We start from the raw sequence: 11,466 nt of genomic DNA on the forward strand, positions 1-11,466 counted from the left end.
GCGTGATAAATGTGCGATATTTGTTTGAGTCACTTCTGAATTTTGGACTAGTTCTTTTGTAAGTGATACGGAAAAATTTGTCCGAAAGTCGACTGCTTGTTTCGATGTCAATCGGATGACTTTATTTTCTTCAACTTTTACCTATGGGAATTCTTCTAACTCTCTAATACTACAAAACGTTTGGGTTTTTTACCTTTACTAGATTAAAATCCCAAAATATCAAGTTGTTGATTTGAACTGCATATGGTAGCGATTTACTTAAAGTCGTACATAAAATTACCGGAAATATCTATTGTCAAGTCGGACATAAATTCATATTTTAACTTCACTTTTTTACGATAATTTAAAACATATTGAATCAATTGACTTGGAATTCAATAGGATTTGTCCTTTTACCGTGCCAAAGAAGTGTACAAAGTTTGATGAATATTTATAAGAGGGTTTTCTTTGAATTTTGCTAAAAACCTGACAATGGACACAAACACACACATATACGCACAGCAGCGATGCTATATCCCCCTCGCAACAAGTTGCGCGAGGGGATAATAAAGGTAATAAAAAGTCTTATCTGGACTTTGTAATCTTGAAACAAGAAATTTTGACTGGGCAAGTGACGTGCTATTACGAGCCATAATTTATTTTCCAAAATGCCAATGTACTTATGCTTGTTAATAGTTCCTTCAACATTTGTTACATGTACAGTTCGCACACTATGGCAAGTTATGCTGACCATTCGTTGATCTTTGGGACACACGCACTCGAGAGAACCAGCGTCATCCTTGGAGCGCCTTGTAAAAATTCCCCGGTTCGCACCCAAAACAACTTGCTTTTTCAGTTGAAATGACTTTATTCCACTGACCATAAACATTCAACCTGACTTAACCCTACAACAGTTTAGTCTCTTGTTTCTTTTTACTTCCCTTTCTTCCTCTTTTTTACAACACGTCTGTGATATAACATCGCTGCGTTGTTCGTTGAACACTTGTTTTGTCAAATTACCCAAAGGGATATTACGGTTTGTCCGATCAAGCCTTACAAAAGACCTGTTATCTCTGTAGTCGCCCGCTTCGAGATTTGTTTTTCGTGCTACCCTTTTTTTTAAATCATACAATAACTTCGGAAACTGTTCCACGACGAAAGTTCAGTGTATCAGCAAAATACTATAATGTACATGCATGTCCCTTATTTTTCATTGATTTAATAATATGTTTCACGTTTGGGTACAATTCTTTACTTATTTCTGTTATCTTTATAACTGCATGTAAACAATCCCCTATTATTGCTGGTGACGTATGTCACGTGTTTGTAGTTGCATACGTATGCGTGCGAACCAACAACTTAATAGTGGAGAACATATTTATGCATAAAATTGATAGTTCCGTAACCGATAGTCATCTAGTTTTTTCAGATTGTAAACAGCGATTTTGTTCAGATTAGCCGTAACCAGAAGAACTGACGACTTAATCTTGTATCATTTAGGCTTTTTATTCTTAAAAGTATATATTAGTTTAGTGATTTTAATAAAAGCTTGACGTTTACAAGTATATGTAATCAAATAGTGTGCTATGTAAGACCAACTTTGAAATATATATGATCTATTTATTTTTGTAACAAATACAAAGCAAAGAGAACGTTAAATTCCTTGAAATTTATAAACGTTTAAAAGGTATTAATAAGATTAAAAAATTATCGGAAATTTTCAATCAGTATTGCCCTAAAACGAAGGATTATTATTTTGCACAATGAAACCTAATGATTATGTAACACTTCTGACACAGATATCGATCCTTTCATCCATTGTGATGGAGGTTATAGAGAAATACAATGTTGTTGATCTCCTAGTTCAAATATTAACATTTCACTCGTGAGATACCGAGAGCAAAGAAGACATATTTCTCGGCAGACAGCGAGAATCGACAGGAAGCTTTGGTTTGGAACTTTGTCTGTATCAGACCACCTGGATAAGTTTGCTGACTCCTCCGCAATAAATACCATTGTCACTAACACAGATTATCAAACGAAGGGCACGATCTATATCGTTTCGGAACACAGCACGTTAAAAAAAATATTTCTATAATTCAATCTTCATTCCACACATTTGTTCCTTTAAAATATCAAAAACTAACTCCAGGGTACTAATCTTTAAACGAACTAATGAATGGATTTTCGTTGACCCTCAATACCCTTTATATGTACACATGTATATCAAATCTTGTAAATGTATTTTTCTGTTTTATTTGAATTTAACAAATACATGATTGTATTATATTTTCATAAATTCTAATAAGACAATCTGAAAAATGCACAAACTAATCGAACCAGTCTTTAAACCCTGGCAATGAAATATCAACTGACCATGTCTACTTTCCTCTGGGTTTTTTTTAGTCTCGGCACTCAAGATCAACGTGTCATCCTTAGGGCGGAAATTTGCTACGATATGATCTGCTACGCTATAAATCTGATAAACAAGGCAGTAAAGTGGACTTACAGTGCACCGATATGGTAACTGTCAGGTGCTGGTGAAACCGGACTGTCGATAACAGAGATCCTGATTCATGACTGCCGGCTATTCCGCTGACGTCCATTGTGTGTGCGAAAGACGGTGTACATAATCAATCAATTAAGATTTATATGTTGTGTCTCAAATACTTGCAATATTATCAGACCTTTTTCTTGTTGGCCTTTGTAAAATACAGTGGAACGAACTTATATATTAATAAGAAAAACCGGATGTGGAAAGAGGGGGTAACGTTAAATCAAATACAGACGCAAGTGGTTTAGGACTTTGCAGATGTTGGGTTGGAGAAGTTACTATGTAGTACATACCGATTTTTCTACGATAAAAAACTTTATAATAAAATTTAATTGAATTTTTCTTTCCAGGAATATCGCGCACGCGTTAGTTTTTCTGTTAATACCTGAGTTACTTCATTTTTAATTTAAGCGTGCCGATGAGAGATAATTTGTATAAATATTAAGATTTCACCGAGAGAAATTTTCTTATTATAATTCTTGATTTATTGAGCCTATCTGCATAAAAAAAGTTGGAATTCTTAAAAGTGTATTGAACAGACTACCTCAAAGAATAGATATAAAACCAGTGTAATGATATCATAACGATCACACGCATATATACGTTTTATGACTGTTATTATCTACAGTAATGTAGCTATATTCCATTGTCATCAAGTTATAATAAGGGTTGCCTTCTCAAAATTAATAAGTAAAAATGAAAAGTATCAACAAATGATGCATTGTCTTTTCGAGTCGAAATCAAGGACAAAACCTATTATATCACTTTTCCCCCCATATCGATCATTTTTGCCTTGTTGAAAATTGTTTTTGTTTCATTTCTTTGTAGATAATGAGGGCCTTAAGCAACGGCTTGTTTTCTAACGATATTTCTGATGTTGTTTAATTCCATTGCTATCAAAGAGAATCATTTCAAATTATTCTGTAACGAGTGTGCGAACAGCTGAATTACGTCTCTACTGCCAAACCCTTCTAAGACAGAATTTCTTCTTTAAATTCCAAATTACCGATTCCCATTTTGTATGGAATAAAAGAACATACAATAATACAAGGATTGATTTTAAATCATGAGTTTTCATGGGGATTTTTTTCTTACTTTATATATTTCATTAATCATGGTATTTATAAAGTCACAAATTCCTTGAATAATTTGTTCATTTAGTTACTGTAGTAGCAAGCTTACTGGCTTTAGTATCCATGTAATATTCATACACAATTTACTAGTAAATTATATATCTACTGTTTATTTGCATTCCGCTAGAGTGCAGTTTAAACAATTAATGTTATAAAAGTATACATGCACATAAAAGCAGCACATAGAATATGTTCTTCTTCGACTGTAAAAATGCTTTTAACAGTTCCAAGGACTAAAAATAAAAGCAATGTTATATTCGGACAGAGCGCTATTGAATATATAAATAAGGAGGATTTTAAAGCCCGTTTTGAATAAATTCTATGACGGGCGTTCTATAGGAGAACATTTACAATACTATTTTTGGTTGCAGGAGTCATATCTTGAAAACATTTATGTACATGTACACCACATCGTGCAATGAAAGAGTTTTTCCAAACATCAAGATTCATCCTGTTAATCTTACTCTAGATCTGACACTTGTTCTTTTGCTCATGATCAGTAATGAATACAATGCATTAAATTTTCTTCATACGTTCGCACGATGCAATTAGATAGACAATACCTAAAGTATATTCCGTCCACAATATTACACTATTATTATAAATACATCTTTCAACAAAACAAAAAAGGATATTTTAAATAATAACTTTGTAATTTTTTTTATGAGCTCTAGATCTGTTATACAATTAAAACGGACATGGATAGGTGTTACATGTCAAGATAAAACTAAACGACTTAATTGTTCAATAAGTATCATCAATATAGACGAATGAATGAAAAATATCGGTGTGGGTCTAGTTTTAGTGGTGCAGGAATGAGTATGTAAAATGTTAATTTTCGGTGTTTACTCTTCATGGTCTGTGTGCTGTCGAATAATAGATGTATTGATAAACAATCGACACCCCTTTTATGCAGTGTTGAGGAATAACGCTGAATTATGTAGTCCCGAACTTGACATTGTTGCTTTTATTCACCTTCTTACAAAAAAGTGATTACATACTTGTATGATGTTATGTTACTATTTATTTAATCCTTCTCTCTCATCCTTGGGAAGTCGAGTAAAATCAGCGAAATTTTACACAAGTCAACATTTTATAGTCGTTTATGTAATCATTCCATTAAAATACTTTGCTTATCAGTATAATTACAATACAATTTCACTCTCATCATAAACCTAAAGAGAATGATGCAGGAATCTTAAATCTATATAATGTAATGACTTCAGTTTAATAAATTATTGAAAGAAATGGAATTTTATTGCGAAATCATTTAAAGAAGCCAAAATAATTTCCAAAATCTATTAATGCAAAAGGACATAAGCACTTTGAGTGTCCTAAAACAAACAACACGTGAGAAGGATTTTACAAACATCTTATTTGCGAATTAAATAAAACAATCATTCATTACACTGATATTCAACCATTCAGGTGTAAAACCCATAAAATCTATAGTCTGTAGACATCAATTAACATTATGGTTTTTACACTTAAACGCAGTTCTATGTTGAGTTGACTACAGTTTGTAAATTACAGTGTTTATGCAACTCGTAAGTACGGTCTCGCACTTAATAATGATAATTTTGCGTTGACTTTATATATGTACTGCATAGAACGGGCATTCGAAGATATTTCGAATTAAAATCATTTTTACTTTACCAGTTTAAATTTTGTAGAATTTGTAACCTAACAGCACTCACGCCTTATTCATTTAATGAATGAATAATTCTCAATTAATAAAGGAGATATCAAATATGAATGTTTACAGTAAATGGGAATTTTATTATCTACGTTAGTTTTTTTGCATGTTCAATCAAATTCACTTTCGCGGAATTGGTGAATTGTAGCAATCTTCAAGAAAAAAAATCATCTAAAAATACTTTAGTATTTGACTTTATCACTCATCGCACTCATTTTACGAAATTTAACGATTTTTTTTCTTGGTGTAAGATGAAACATGTTAAAGATGATATGAGCGCAGAATTCAATGTTCAGTTCATGATTGGTCATATTTTCATCACATTCCACTTATGATGAAATACGTTATCGCCTGTATAGTGGAGTGGCAAATCGCTTTCCATATGCAATATGCCACCCTTGCTGTCGCTTGTTCGGTGTGGGGTTCCAGTGAAAGCCCGACACTCCAAAAGGTGTAGCACGTTTGGTGATAATATACCTGGGTCTACTTTTTGCAGAAAACTGTTGGAAATCGTCCATGGAGTCACGTTTGCCATACGTTATAGACCATCCCGGCGATGCCCTTTTACCGTACGAAATAGCCCATCCTTGTCCTCGCTTTTGCGATTCTTCATCAGGTTTGTACGAGCCTGCACTGTACATTCCTGTTATCAAGTTCAGGAGTGTGTCATCTGCGTTCTTGCGTAATTCATTGCTTCCTGATATAGAAAACCCACTCGATCCTGTGCGAAAAGAGAAAGTGATAATGTCAATCATTGTTTGTTTGTACTATCTGTTTAATATAATTATAAAGTAATTGTTTATTCTTAAAACATATTTTTGCTTCATCAATATAAATACATTAGAGCTTTTTTTAACAATCCAAAAACTTTCTGGGCAAATTCACATAACATAAGTAAGATATAGCTACAAAATAGTTTGCATTGTTTTACGTCAACGGCACGTGAGTAGTTTCTGACCTGCGCGTGTATATTTGATATTTGAGAAGTATCAGTAAATGAAACACTTGGATAAAACAGAGAACACAACGACTGACAAAATATAAAGGTTTTGATTTGGAAGATTCAGGTTAAAAAAAAAAACATGACATGATATTGGATAACACAACGATAAGATATTAAGATATATATATATATATATATATATATATATATATATATATATATATATATATATATATATTTATAATATATATATATATATATATATATATATATATATATATATATATATATATATATATATATATATATATACACATATAAAAATGAAGTTATCAACGCACCCATGTGTTAAAGTGTTATATTATCTGTAAATGTCACCGGACGCATTCAGATAACCATTGGATTATTTCAACTATTCATGCAAGTCTCCTTTACTTTAAATATATGACGCATCATTATATTATCGAAGAACCAGTATTGGTGCTACGCGCTCCCTTCTTTCAACCATTTTTCTGTTTATTTCATTTATTCATTTAATTCTTTTGTCGAAATTACATGCGCATGAAACCCGCGCTAAAAACAGTGCGTGCATGCTAATCTGGTCTGAATTAAAACGATGCACAATCACCATAGCAAGAAATATAAAGAAAATGTGCAACTCACATATTGTAGCTGTAGCATTTATTTGTATTTATTTGAATTAATAAAGAGACATAGATAAATGTTTATTTAATGTTTGAGTATTAGCATGCGTATCATAACGTGTTAAAAATTAAAAAGAAAACGCACTAACGAGTCACAATGTCAGTACAAATGCGAATAAATATTTGACTTTGAAGATCAGAGTGTCATGATTAGCATTGTTTGACATTTGCCATTTTACTTGACAGGTATATAGAAACAATAACTCTCAGTTGTCATTCACATTGTGCAAAATTCCCACTAGTCTTTTGTGATGCCTTGCAAATAAAATTGTAACCAACTGTCTTTAATCCCGATAACTCGTCAATATTTTTATATTCATAGTCAGTTTATGATGAGGGTTAGGGTACTGGATGTCTAACAGAAACAATGAACTAATGTTTCTATTCAAAACAGTATAATCGAACACCTCCAATGAATAATGCTGCTTTTGAACGAACTTATTAAAAGCTATCAATGGAAATACGATGTACCAGGAATATGGCCTCTATATTTACGAGAGAACGATAAATCCGAGACTAACCGACGTTTCTGAATGTTAAATGGGATGTCAATCAAGAATGATTAGAAAGAGAGAAAATTAAAGCGGTGTTTCGCAGCTCGTAATCTCGATCTACAGCGTCGAATCACACTTCCTGTGAATCGATGTATTGGATTGTGCCATAATCCGGTTAAACTCGTAAAACCTCCAGTATTTTCGAAATAAATCATCGTTAAATGATCTTTGAGAAATACAAAAAGTTATGTCGAAAGACTTGAGGTTCATGGGAATCCATGCACCTGTCATTCATCTTGTTGACAGCGCATCCTTATTTTTTTTAAATCTTGAGTATTTTAAATGATTTTGTCTGTATATGTTTTAATGAACATCAATTGCTACTTAAAGTTAAAATGGGATTTATAAGGAATAGTGCATAAAAAGAAACACATAACACTTTCGTCTTCTAAATTAGTATAGCTTTAAATATTTGATCAGATTATGTAATTATTTTTGGTACTTTGTACCTCAAAGAGGAGAAGGGATTTTTCGGGTCATTGTAGCTATATCAGAAGGCATGTTGACAGTTTCTTAAAAACTCTTCTGAAGGAAAAAGTATTGTAAATATGTTGCATTTAGCGTGCAAGATATTTTGCGGAAATTGATATTTTAACATGCTAGCGGGGATTTGAATTAGCGTTTTTCTGGATGCACCCATTCTTATACAAATATCCATGGCATTAAGCAAGCTTTTGATTTAGCGGAAGCCACTTTCTAAATACGCTAAATGAAATACACAACCAATGTAACACGTTTACAGTTACCACCAAAGTTTTTCATATTTTACCAAATTCGTGTTCACATTTCTAACTGTTTCATGTTTATCATGATGTTATTACAAGTTCTTTATTAAATCATTCGTTGCAAGTTTTTGGACATTTTTTGATTCGGACTTTAACGCATGGTAACTTTTATCTTAAAACGAATACCAACGTAATCTTTTTTTAAGCACATGACATAGTCTGATATATTCACTGTAAACTCTGTTACATGTACCTGTCCACTCTCTAGAAAAGTTGATCATAGTTTAAAACATCAACAGTTAATTTTGTTTTGAAGACCTCTGTATTGACTACTAGAAAATTGAGGTACAGTGTATAGGTATATTGTAAACAAACATACTCAAAGTTTGTTCTACTCCGCGTTGTAACATTTGATTTAAAGGATTTTATAGATAATGCTTTGGCAGAAATATCTAGGAAAATTTGCTGAATGAAATATTTCAACATACACTAGCTGTACGTACGACTACATACCAATTTTTTTTTTGGGGGGGGGGGGTTACGACTACAGCATTGATTGATATCGACATAATACATGAAAATCATAATGCAATTTAGAACTTGCAAATGGCGAGAGTTGTATGGTTCAATATGGAGTGCAAATCTGAAATTTTACTCATCTGTGCTTAATGAATAAGTTTCAATCAGCAAACAATCAAAAGGGAAGGAAATAAACAAAACAGAAAATAAAATGAAATAACATACATGTATTTCAAAATTTGTATCAGTTAACAAAAATAATCTTTAAGTTACACCTTTTGACGATTAATATTTATAGTTTGTAATCATACATTTTTTCACCCAAAGCGATACAAGTAATGTATTGAATCGGACCAGTTTAAAGATACATGCATGTACATCATATGTCTTAGTTGATAGTGTACTTTAAATAGTTAGTCATATATGAAGTACTTATACCACACCACTTTTAACTAACATAATTCAAATGTATTCCATGGCATGTAGTATTTTAATGTGCCTATCAAAATGAAAATCCCTGTAAAGGTATATGCGCTGTTAATTATATCGAGAAATGAAATGTTCAATCTTGCAATATAATATAATTCAACGGAACTATGAGTCTTATAAAAGTAAATTATATTTAAATCAGTGATGTTTGTGAAAAACTATCAACATTTTTTATTGCTTTTGATGCAGGCTATAGATTATAATTCGTTTTTCCTGCCTTTTTCATTTTGTAGCCCAGGGTGCACTTGAGCGAGGGTCTCACCTTTTGTTTCATTACAATAATCACGCAACTCTTGATTCCTAATTCTTCACTTGCTGATTTTTAATCATCTGACGCAGAAATAAAATAAGCTTAACTTCCGCAGAACGTGATTCTGAAAGCGACCATTTCTACAGAAAATATGTACCTAAGTTAAGAACATTTAAAGGTATTTAGCTTGAAATTAAAAACATTCACAGAACAACATTCTATGATTGTGTTTAATTTCAAGGGATTTTAATTTTCAATTCAGCAATTTTAAGTTAAATTATAAATGTATGAGTATGAAAAAAAGTTTCCTCTATAGTCGGTAATTACATGTACTTTAATCTTTTAGACGAGTATTCAATGATAAACAATAAACTTCTCATAAAATAAACTTAAATCTAATGATGACAATGTTTTGGACTACTTTTTATTCTTAACGACTAGTAGAACTTTATCGACAAAAGCCTCATAACTACGGTCATTTTCAAGGTATTTCCGATCAGTGTTAAGATGTCTGTCCAGTGTTTACAGAAGCAGGCTGTGGAAGAGTCGATACCTGATATATAATACTGATGCGGGTGATATTGTTTTTCCGTCGGCTCATATTATCCTGTAAAATTGTCACCTTGATCCCTCTGAGCCTCAGAACTCTTTTTCCTTTTGCTAACAAGCTTTTTCCTATGCTGTACATGCCGTCAATTTATCGCAATTTTCATTACCCATGGAGAGATTTTCGCGCCAAAGGAGTCATAATTATACGCTATCAAGACAAGAGTTGAAATTAATGTACGCCAGAGATTGATAGAATACTTAGTTAACTATGTTGGAATATCAAAAAGTTTTCCCAACGTGGTTCATATTTGTGGGCGTTTTATTATTACTTTGTTTAGCTGAAGCTGTTTAAGAAATCCCTCTAAATTGAAACAAAAAAAAATATTGTTAAAAATTTTTTAATCTTACCTTGTGCAATCATAAATACCACAGTCAACGACATGATGCAACAGTTTCCAGTTAATTCCATCAGTTCTTTTTTTATTTTATCTCCGAAGTCTCCCAATACGAGGAAATAGAAGCTTCTGTAATCAAGCAGTAGCAGTTGTTTAAATACACGTAAGATTCCTTCTATCACAACAAAGCCTATTGAATACCATCAAAGACAAAAGTCAGTAAAATATGCACCTCTTTGATTTCCTTTCGATGCCACGTGGAATGAAACAAAAAATAATTGTTACGTCGTCGTTGTAACGTCAGGACCGTCAAATACTGTTAAAGATGTTTGCTTCTCATCGAAATGTGATAAATTCGCGTTGCAGAGAGTCTCTTTAGAATCAGATAAAGTGGCGTGGTGAACCGTAATCGACATATGTCGAAGACGATTGGTTTTTATAACAACGCGCGCATCCTAGACCCGTCCCCCTTTCGCACCCGTCTCGTTGGCGGGTAATTAACGGGAGGAGGAAGACAATGACCATAATGTTAAATTTGCTATCGTTCGTTGATCGAGTAGTAGGAGGTGGGGATGCTCCTCGGCACGTTGTAGTTGACAGGTCCGAGATTTATCGTTGCTTTCAATTATATCCATAATAGGTGCAACCAAAAGCAATTTGGGAAATTATTCGCGCTAAGATCGCTAAAAATGGTTGTCTGGTGAGAGTTGTGGTATACTTTGTAGATTTACTACAAATAGAATATAGACATAATATATTGTTTTAAGTAACGATATATATGTACTTTGCTTGGGGCCTTCGAGTATTTAACGAGACGTGATCGTGTGCTGATACTTCATGCTGACTATAAGTAGATAGTTCAGAATAAGTAAAATGACAGCTGAAAGAACGACCAATTTCCTCCTAAGTTTCGACTTTACAGTACAAAGTGTGATTCTTTAATAACTTAAAGACATGGTTCCTTGTCAAAAACAAA

General features: G+C 32.6%; 1 long non-coding RNA gene across 1 annotated transcript; it reads right to left on the bottom strand.

Annotated features, from left to right (window-relative positions):
- Window positions 1–5,540: 5,540 nt before the first annotated feature.
- Window positions 5,541–10,897, bottom strand: LOC105326987 (uncharacterized). Its single transcript, XR_010714119.1, has 2 exons — window positions 10,504–10,897; window positions 5,541–6,083 (listed from the first exon to the last, which is right to left on the bottom strand). It is a non-coding gene; the product is annotated as an uncharacterized lncRNA (long non-coding RNA).
- Window positions 10,898–11,466: the final 569 nt, after the last annotated feature.

The sequence above is a fragment of the Magallana gigas genome, chromosome 5 (assembly GCF_963853765.1).
Source record: "Magallana gigas chromosome 5, xbMagGiga1.1, whole genome shotgun sequence".
Lineage (NCBI taxonomy): Eukaryota > Metazoa > Mollusca > Bivalvia > Ostreida > Ostreidae > Magallana > Magallana gigas.